Source organism: Juglans microcarpa x Juglans regia, chromosome 5S (assembly GCF_004785595.1).
Source record: "Juglans microcarpa x Juglans regia isolate MS1-56 chromosome 5S, Jm3101_v1.0, whole genome shotgun sequence".
Classification (NCBI taxonomy): domain Eukaryota; kingdom Viridiplantae; phylum Streptophyta; class Magnoliopsida; order Fagales; family Juglandaceae; genus Juglans; species Juglans microcarpa x Juglans regia.
In genome coordinates, this window is record NC_054603.1 from 29,391,910 (window position 1) to 29,399,494 (window position 7,585).

The following is a 7,585-nucleotide window of genomic DNA, read 5'->3' on the forward strand; positions in this document are numbered from 1 at the left end:
CTAAATAATGCTACATACAGTCGTAGAGTGTGCAAGCGCTGTGCAATCGTTTTAAAAAAGAGTGGGGTTTACTATTAAAAAATTATTTTTTTTTATGTAGGTTCTGTATTTATTTATTTTTTTAAAAATAATTGTGCGATACTTGTATATTTACGACTGCAACTATCATTTTTTTTTTTGTTTTTTTTAATATTGAATTGATTGGAAATGAGGACGAGATAGTAGATTTCAGTAATTGATTACCAAGTACATATTATACTGGATAAGTATGGCTTCAACCAAGGGGATGTAGCTCAGATGGTAGAGCGCTCGCTTAGCATGCGAGAGGTACGGGGATCGATACCCCGCATCTCCACTGTTTGTTTTGCCGGGCTTTCTATCTTTTGCTTAAATATGACAGATAAAAATAAGTAGTGGAGGAGCAGTAATCACAGGTGGGCGTGCCGGAGTGGTTATCGGGCATGACTAGAAATCATGTGGGCTCTGCCCGCGCAGGTTCGAATCCTGCCGCTCACGATTTTTCTTTTTTTTTTTTTTTTTGGTTTCTTACTGTTGTTGATCTATGGGATCAGTACGACAAGTATACAAATGACGTCACTCAGGTACTAATTCAAACATGTTGAATACATGATAATGTAATTAATATGGCAAGCAAACAAGCAAATGGGGCATAGGGGCTTTGATTGACCTCAAGCCAGATAGGATAAGGATTAGGGAGATTAATCCATTCCTTCATTAGGATATATAGTCATGAGTTATGTAAGCTCTGCATATTCCTTTTAAATAAGTGCGGGAACCACTTTTAAAAAATTAATTGTTTCATATAATTCTCATATTTACTCTTTTTCTATTTTTAAATAAGTGTGCGGCTATGTAACTATAAATATAATTTCGTATTGGCAAATTAGAGTACCCATATTGTTACTTTGAGCACTGTTAATTTTCTACTTTGAGTGATCAATATTATGTCCTTATCATTGATGTGCAATGTTTGAAATTGAGTGATCAATATTATGTCCTTATCATTAATATAATATATTCTGAAATTGATCGGGTGATAGGAGCTCTTGCAAATGGTGCAATTTTTTTTTTAAGAATAGGGTTAATGGTTATTTTCCTAGCTTGACCCATTGATACTAATATGATCAGGAAGTTTCTTAGACAAGGACATATGCATGTCGTTTCTCTTCCTTACTATTTTCATTCTTGAGGTGATTATTTTGTTATGTGTGCAATGTTTGAGCTGTAGATCAAAAGAGAATATGATTGTGGAGTTCATTAATTTGATGAGAATATACAGCTCCAGCAAACCAGACAACTACCCAGCGGGTGGAATTGCTTTGAGTCTACTCTTTTAGAACCTTACATTTTTTAAAAACGGTGGACTCTATTATTAAATAAATAATTTTTTTTTATATGTATCTCTCGTATTTGTTTATTTTTTTTAAAGAGATTACACGTTACTTACATACTCCACAACCGTAAATATCATTTTTCATATATTTTACTCCTATTAAATGTCCCACGAGGCATAACAAATTGATTTAATAAACATTGAAATTTGAAGATGTGAAAAACGAACTTGTAGAATCATATTCGAGTTTTCCAGCACCACCAAGTTTGTCTTCATCCGATGTTGAAATTAAAAGCTGGGATTATTTAATTTCGATTAAGGGTTGTCTAGATGTTTAGAATATTTCAGAATATTTTTGTAAATAATAGTAAAATTATTTACAAATAATAGTTAAATAATTTGAATTGAAATGTTTTATTGAGTTCAGATAAAGAAGAGAAAAAAAATAAAAATATTATAAACTTAAAAATAGTTTGAATATAATTTTTTAATATTATTTATGTTTTGAAATTTGAAAAAGTTAAATTATTTTTTGTATTTTGTTTGGAGGTTTAAAAAAATTATAATGATTAGATGAAAATTTTAAAAATTTAAAATTAAAAAATATTTTATATTTAAGTGATGTTTGAAAAAGAAATATAAAATATATGAGAATACCTCTAAATACTTAGTTCTATCCCCAAACCAGCAAGTACGCGAGATCTAAGAAACTTGTTATCTTGCAATTTTTCTTACATTTTGAACCCAACTCAACCCAATTCGGTCAAATTAAATTACAAAACACTAATGGTACATTTTTACATATATGCACGTTTTGGCAAACAAAGATTCAAGCTTCTATTTTATATATAGGAAAACACTGCTCCCACCTATAAAATTCAATGATAAAACTCACTGATTGAATTTTTTATTTTTACTTAATAATTAATGAAGTGTTTTTTAATGAATTTTTAACTTTTATAAAAAAATAATTTAAAAAGTTTAAAAAATATTTTGAAAAATTAAAAAAAAAATAGCCATTTGGTTCTCGGTAGGGGTGAAAACTGACTCCATCGGCGCGGTTTTGAGGCAAAACCGACGCTGACCAATACATCATTTATGGGGGAGGAAACCGATCGAAACCGGTCGATGGAGAGGAGAAACACCGGCTGTCTTGACACCGATAGTTCTCTGGCGGTTCACGATCGGTTCATTAGTGAGTTTCATCTGAGAGAGTAGAGAGAGAGTTTTGTAGAGGAGAGAGAGAGAGGATGAGAAATGAGATCGAGGCTCTGGAAAGAAGCTCGACGAAGAAGATGACCTAATTTTGAAACGACGCCGTTTGGCATCGTTCTACTTAATTTTTTTTTAACATGTTATGAATAGCGTCGTTTCAGTTGTGTTTAAAACACAACTAGAGGCTTAAAATGACGTCGTTCTACTTAAATTTAAGTAGAACGATGTCGTTTTGAGTGCATAATATATATAAAAAAAAAATAACATTTATTTAGTCAGTCAGTTCAGCGGTTTGAACTAGATTCAAATCGACGCTGTACCGGCCGATATCGGTTTAGTAGTTCTCTATCGGTTTCGGTCGGTTCTGAGCTCCAGTGGCCGGTCTAAGTCAATTTAGGTCAGTTTCTCAATTTCTTGTACAGCTCTAGTCTCCGGTGGCTCCCTTGACGGGATTAGCACCACCCTTATACATATTCTTAGAGAATGCATCATCCATGAGATTCATTCAAATATATCTATCAAAACAATATATATAAGATTCTAGATTTTTGTTTTTAGTTTTAGTTTTTTTTTTTTTTTTTTTTTTCCAGCTTGATGCCTGTGTTTTCCCGTAATCTTTCTTGTTCCACGGATAATCAATTTTGTTACGTTTGGGTAGTGTGGTAATCTTAGATATTCTATAAATAGTAATAAAAAAATAATGATAAAATATTTAACAATATTAAAAAAAGTAGATAAAAAATAACAATAAAATAATAAATAATAATAGAATATTCTCAACTCTATTACCCAAACTAGCCTAATGGTTGCATTTGGACAAGTAAATTTATATTTATATTTAATTTTTAAGATATTTTAGGTCTAACTAGTATTTTTATTTTAAATTTCTTGAATTTTACAAATGAAAGGATTTGGAATTCATTGTAACCTCTTGGATAAAATCCAAATCATTCATTCCAACTCCATCTATATATCCAATAATAATAATAATAATAATAATAATAATAGTAATATCGATCATATGGGATTAAGAATCCAACTTCTTCAATTATATTATATATATATATATATAATTATATTACATTCTAGATGCAGATTACAATAACGTCATTAATAGACTATTGTTAATTTTGCTTATATTATATATATAGATATATAAGGGCGTGTCTTGCTGATCTGCGTACTCCATGCATGGCGATCGATCCATCGGATATTATATATGTAGCTATATATAGATCATGATCACTCGTCATGCTTTGCGCAACCTGAATCATGTGAAAACCATTTCCAAATCCTAAAGTAGGGGACCGAAATACCTCGCCTCCCTTGATAGCATTCCACCTAAAGCTTACTTTGAGTGGAGTTCCCACTACCCTTAGGACTTGGGAAATTTTGGAGTACTTGAATATTTCAACGAAGCAATTAAGGCTCCTTTTGAAATCTTAAGGGCTTTGTGAAAGAAAAAAGAGCATTAATATTACTTGACCAATACGACAGTCTGAGACGTACATGACCATTAAATTCTCCTCAAAAATTATGAGGCCGCGAGCTCCTAATGGAAATTTTCTTCAATACATTAGGACCATTTCCATGCATATATGTCAAGTGTGAACTACTCCAACTCAAAATATAACAAATGAATTAAACCACCTCAAGTGTCGCATGTCTACATGATTAATTAATTGTCTGTATAACGATGTTCATGCAGCTTCTTATAAAGCATGTTATAAGTAAAGTTTAATTTTAAAAAAGACTTTTTTGGAAGTGATCAAAATAAGCTTTTTATATTCTACCTTATCAATTAAAAAATAATGACTTGTGAGTTTTTATTAGGAGTCATTTATTTTCAGAGATGAGATAAGATGAGTTGAGAATAAAGTTAAAAAGTTAAATAAAATATTATTAAAATATATTTCTTAATATTATTTTTATTTTAGGATTTGAAAAAGTTGAATTGTTTATTTTATTTTGTATGGGGATTTAAAAAAGTTGTAATGATGAGGTGAGATGAGATGAGATGTTTTCTGAAAACAAACGAGACCTTAAGAAATTTACTAGGACACGTTGGACTGTTGGGATAGTCCCAAAAGGTCGAGTTTGGCTTACATCTTGTTAAAATTTCATTAGACAATCTTGTTTAAAAGTAAATGAACAGAATTAGAAGACTGATGAAAAAATTAACTTATTTTTTCACATTAGCATTCATTTTTCAAACACGGTGTAGCTTGGTTTGCATAGAGATCAGATACTTTTATCTCATCTCTTAACACTATAAATATAAGAAAAATTTTATTCATCATCCTTACATTACACATGATTTTTTTAATTTTTTTTCTTACCAAATGTGTGGTGTATGGATTATAAATAAAAAAACTAAATTAATTTAAGAGGAATAAAGCCAAATTATTTATTTATTTTTTTTTAAAAAGCGTGGTGTGTGAGATGATGAGTTGCAAAGCTCTAAACATAAATATTTTTTAATTTCAAATCTTCAACGTTTTCATCATTATTTAATTATTATAACTTTTTCAAACTTACAAATAAAGTACAAGAAATAATTTAATTTTTTCAAATCTCAAAATAAAAAATAATATTTTAATAATATTTTAACTTTATAATATTTTTATCTGATTTTTTTTACTCTCATTTTTTAAAATTCTAATAAAATATTTTTATTCAAAACCATTTTTAACTTGGATCATCTTGACTCAAACATGTCACTATTACGATAAACTATTTCAACTCAGCATTTAAACCAGCCGTAAAATTTTACCCACTTGATCAACTTCCCTCGAAGGGCTTTGAGTCTTTGACTCTTTGAGATAGATGTAGCTAGGAAGCTTCCGACAGATAGATATAACCTCCCCCAGAAGAGCCCGCACCGCCTACGAGTCCGTCTCTTCCTAATCTACCAGTACTTCTAGATATATCGAACTAAAAACAAAAAAGGAAAAAACCAGTCTTCTAGATTATTATAATTATCATTTCCAGTTTTTCCAATTAAACTAATCCGTCACCATCATCTTCTAATAATGCAATGGAAACTTCAAAGAAACTCCCATTGCCAGCCTTTATGATCCTGGTGGCCTTATTTCTCACAATATCGCGTAGTCTTTTGTGAGCCTCTTTAATTAGTTTAGCTTCTCTCTTCAAAACGATAAATGGGAACGCCGGCGCCTAAGCAGCTGCTGCTTCTGCTGCTGCTTATACTGATTGTTTCAACGTCCCACCTGCAACCAGGTGGTGTTGCAGAAGCAAGGCCTATTTCCTCAATACCTCAACAAAGTAAGAATTTCCCAATTCGATCTTTTTACTGATTTTTGCCGATTATATAATTAGTTGGGATTAAACTTGTATATATGTAATCGATCATCACAGGCCGATACTCAAAGATTTTCTCGACGTTAGGAATTGTTTGCAAGTGTTGTGATGGAGACAAAGGTGAATGCACTAGTACACGGACGGAGTCCTGCTCTAAGCTCCAATGCTTTCCCTGGAAACTAAACTAGCTAGCTAGTCACTGCATCATGTAGTTTTTTGTTTCTTCTGGGTTTCTGTACATATTATTACTATTAATTGATATATATAAACTGGGTTGATCCCATTATGCCATTTCAGTTCTGATCTTATTAATAGTTCAGTCACAGTTCCAACGCATGCAGTGAATTTGAATAGCAAACCAAACCAGGCGATATTGAAGTTGATGTTGTTGCTCTTCAAATAGATAGTAACCATATAAACAATGAAAGAAGGCGGGTTGTTTGCGATAACCGGCCTTGATGAACGTCGCTAGGCCTATACGGCTGGTGAGCGGAAGCGCAAGGTTCTCGGAAACGACGTTCCCTTTGCAAAGTAAAGTAGGCCTTTTGATAAATAAAATTAGAGAGGGAGAGCACATGGCGGTATTCTCTGCGGGCTGGCCTCAATGTGCATTTTTATTGATTTCGTTGTGCCTAACGATGCATGTGACCCATTTCTAGAAAAGAGGCCAGACAACTACTATTGGTCCATTTTAGAATTCGGATGTTCATCGACAGCTGTTACATACGTGGGTTTCAGAAAATTCATGTTTTTTTTATTAAGTTTAGATTATTCAAAGGACCATGCTTTTTTTATTAAATTCCTATAACTAACGGTAGCTACGTTAATTATAGGATTTTTTTTTTTTTTACTTTTTCATACATGTATTTTTTAATATTTTTAAATATGTTTAAAAAAAATAAAAAAATTAAAATATTATTAAAAAATACTTCCTTAATCACTAAGTAAAAAAAAAAAAATCAAAGCAGTGGAATGAAGCGGTAAAATAGATTGGTAAGAGTAGTATTATCCTTATTCAAATGATTGTGGTCTTTTTGTCCCACTAAAATAGAATAATAATAATATGAAGATATATATTTTATTTTTCATCCCTAGTTTTCATTTATCACTATTTTTTAACGATAAAAAATGACAATGGCGCAAAAATCCCTTCTCATTGAAGCATCCATACTCTAGGGAAAAAAAAAAAAAAAAAGCAGCCCTATACCAAAAAAAATAAAAACATTGACATATATATATATAACTATTCATCCGGGCTGGAACCTGAGTTGCAAAAACCTGGTACACCCGGTACTCGATTTTTTTTTTTCCCCTTCACTTTGAATGTTTTGATTTTTTTTATTACTGGCCAATTCTTATAGGCTGGGAGGGTGCAACGTCCATATTCTCTTCTGCCCTGATTCGATGTTGTCAATGAAACAAAGTCAAGAATTGTCATTTAAAAAAAATTTCACTGTTCATACAAGAACCTTAGAGAAAAAATAAAGGAAAAACCTTAAAATCAGTCGGGTGTGTTTTTGTTTTACACCCAACAGTGAAAACCCAACAAGTAGTAAACTTAAGATAGTTATAGTGGGTATGCATCCAATTAAACCCCTCCCTTCTCTCTCTCTTTCCTCTTCTCCCCAGAAGCCTTCTTCTCTCCCCGAAGCCCTTCTTCTCCCCTGAAGCCATTTTCGTCTTCCCCAAAGCCTT

At 31.7% G+C, this 7,585-nt stretch overlaps 1 long non-coding RNA gene and 2 other non-coding genes across 3 annotated transcripts; all 3 read left to right on the forward strand.

The window, feature by feature from the left end:
• The first annotated feature begins 282 nt into the window (after positions 1–282).
• Positions 283–355, forward strand: TRNAA-AGC. The gene has a single exon. It is a non-coding gene; the product is annotated as a tRNA-Ala (tRNA).
• Positions 356–434: 79 nt separating this feature from the next.
• Positions 435–516, forward strand: TRNAS-AGA. The gene has a single exon. It is a non-coding gene; the product is annotated as a tRNA-Ser (tRNA).
• A 4,878-nt stretch (positions 517–5,394) lies between these two features.
• Positions 5,395–6,181, forward strand: LOC121266741. Its single transcript, XR_005940907.1, has 2 exons — positions 5,395–5,854; positions 5,948–6,181. It is a non-coding gene; the product is annotated as an uncharacterized LOC121266741 (long non-coding RNA).
• Positions 6,182–7,585: the final 1,404 nt, after the last annotated feature.